This window comes from Anomaloglossus baeobatrachus, chromosome 7 (genome assembly GCF_048569485.1).
Source record: "Anomaloglossus baeobatrachus isolate aAnoBae1 chromosome 7, aAnoBae1.hap1, whole genome shotgun sequence".
Taxonomy (NCBI): domain Eukaryota; kingdom Metazoa; phylum Chordata; class Amphibia; order Anura; family Aromobatidae; genus Anomaloglossus; species Anomaloglossus baeobatrachus.
Window position 1 is genome coordinate 299,463,313 of NC_134359.1, and position 2,709 is coordinate 299,466,021.

Genomic DNA, 2,709 nt, shown 5'->3' on the forward strand with positions numbered 1-2,709 from the left:
GAGAAGCCCCCACACCCCCCCAATCATAGCAGCAGAGAAGTCTTCTCACCCCCCAATCATACGGACAGAGAAGCCCAAATACCCCCCCAATCATACGGACAGAGAAGCCCCCACACCCCCCAATCATAGCGGCAGACAAGCCCCCACACACACCCAATCATAACGACAGAGAAGCCTTCGCACCCCCCAATCATAGCTACAGAGAAGCCCCCGCACCCTCCAATCATAGCGATAGAGAAGCCCCCTGCACCTCCCAATCATAACAGCAAAGCCCCCCAATCATAGCGACAGAGAAGCCCCCGCACCCCCCAATCATAGCGACAGAGAAGCCCCCGCACAGCCCAATCATAGCGACAGAGAAGCCCCGCACACCCCCCCAATCATAGCGGCAGAGAAGTCTTCTCACCCCCCAATCATAGTGACAGAGAAGCCCAAATACCCCCCCAATCATACGGACAGAGAAGCCCCCACACCCCCCAATCATAGCGACAGAAAAGCCCCCAACACCCCCCATAGTGAGAGACGCCCCCCACACCCCCAATCATAGCGGCAGAGAAGCCCCCACACCCCCCAATCATAGCGGCAGAGAAGCCCCCACACCCCCCATAGTGACAGAGAATCCCCCACACCCCCCAATCATAGCGACAGAAAAGCCCTCAACACCCCCCATAGTGAGAGAAGCCCCCCACACCCCCAATCATAGCGACAGAGAAGTCCCCAACACCCACCAATCATAGCAACAGAAAATCCCCCGCACCCCCCCAATCATAGCGGCAGAGAAGCCGCAGCAGGAGGTGATGGCAGGGGCTGTGTTACCACCATCCGGAGCCCATGGAGTGCTGACCCCACAGCGACACGTGCCACCACTCGCAGGGGAGTCTGCTCCGGGGGCAGTCACTTTCCAATGTTTTCCGTTCGGCTCAGACCGTTATTATGACGTCTTCCAGCCTCAAGTTTTCATTTATCACCTCATCTCCGTCCCCGATCAACATAAGCCTCCTCTGCTCCCCTCCCCCCTCCTCCTCCGCTCCCCTCCCCCCCCCTCCTCCGCTCCCCTCCCCCCCCCTCCTCCGCTCCCCTCCCCCCCCCTCCCCCCCCCTGCTCCCCTCCCCCCTCCGCTCCCCTCCCCCCCCCCTCCGCTCCCCTCCCCCCTCCTCCATTTCTGCCCATTAGGCCTCTTTCACACATGATTCTGCTAGTTTTTATACGTACCAGAATCACTGACATACGCAGACATTATAATCAGTGGGTCTGCGCACACACGTGAAACACGTACCAGAAAAACACGTATATTGAAAATAAAAAGGTTTTTATACTCACTTTCTCCAGCGATGCTGACTCCGCCCGCTGCTCTCTGCTGCTTCCTGGCCGGCTCATTATGGCACGCTTATTTATATATGGAGGCAGAGCCGACCCGGAAGTAGCTGCAGAGGTGAGAGACACAGCGGCGGCCGGAGACTTCAGCACCACGAACAGCGGGAGCGGGGACAGGTGAGTTTATCACGTATCACGGATTGCACATGGAGAACCCACGTGTGCTGTGAATCACGGCACACGGAGGAACATTGGTGTTTATAACACGTCAGTGAAGGACGTCTGGGCCTTTCACTGACGGGTGAAACGGGCCTAAGGAGGATGTCCAAAGGAGAAGCTGCCAGCAGCCCCATAGGGAATGACTAGAGCGCAACAGGTGGGACAACAAAGCTGCTGGATACCAAGGATAAAAGTGCTGAATGGTTGGACCCCCCCACCCATGAAATGAGTTACCGCCTGTCCTGTGGATGGGTGATGAGGGGGGTGTCAGGTGGAAACAAGTCAGCCAATCAGCGGCCGTTATTGGGCTGTCACTTCCTTCAGGTGAAGCTCAAGCGTCTGCCGATAACCAGCTGCAGGGCTGGGGTGGTCCAATACCGGCACAGGAGACCTGGAACCGACAGCACCGGGGCCGGAGGTCAGAAGAAAAGATTCATTTTACATTGGCTTTCACGTGAAGGAAGCGGGAGCCCAATAACGGCCGCTGATTGGCTGCAGGGGACACCGTGCAGACCAATCATCAGTGGGGGACGGCGCAGGAGGGGGTGTGTTTATTTTTCATGGGTCGGTGTAGGAGGGGTGGTCTGCGTGGTGGCTAATTCCTGGAATGTCCCAGAGATGAGGACTCCCTGACTCTGCAGACCTCCTCAGTGTAATCTGTGTCTGTGTGCACGCCTGCGGGGGCTCATGTAGCTCCATTGTCTTATAGCCCTGCTGTTGTTATCCCGTTCACAAAAGTCATCTGCTGCGCTCTGCATAGGCAGCTAGGGAATACAGATAATACATGGCAAGAAGAATGGCGCGGCGCGTGCGCCTACAGGGCAAGAGGGAGGGACGGCGCGCGCGCCTACAGGGCAAGAGGGAGGGACGGCGCGCGCGCCTACAGGGCAAGAGGGAGGGACGGCGCGCGCGCCTACAGGGCAAGAGGGAGGGACGGCGCGCGCGCCTACAGGGCAAGAGGGAGGGACGGCGCGCGCGCCTACAGGGCAAGAGGGAGGGACGGCGCGCGCGCCTACAGGGCAAGAGGGAGGGACGGCGCGCGCGCCTACAGGGCAAGAGGGAGGGACGGCGCGCGCGCGCCTACAGGGCAAGAGGGACTTTTCCCATCATATTCAATAAAATGTGTTTTTCTCGCCTATAAACTTATGTTCAGGTGTTTTTTTTGTTTTGTTTTTT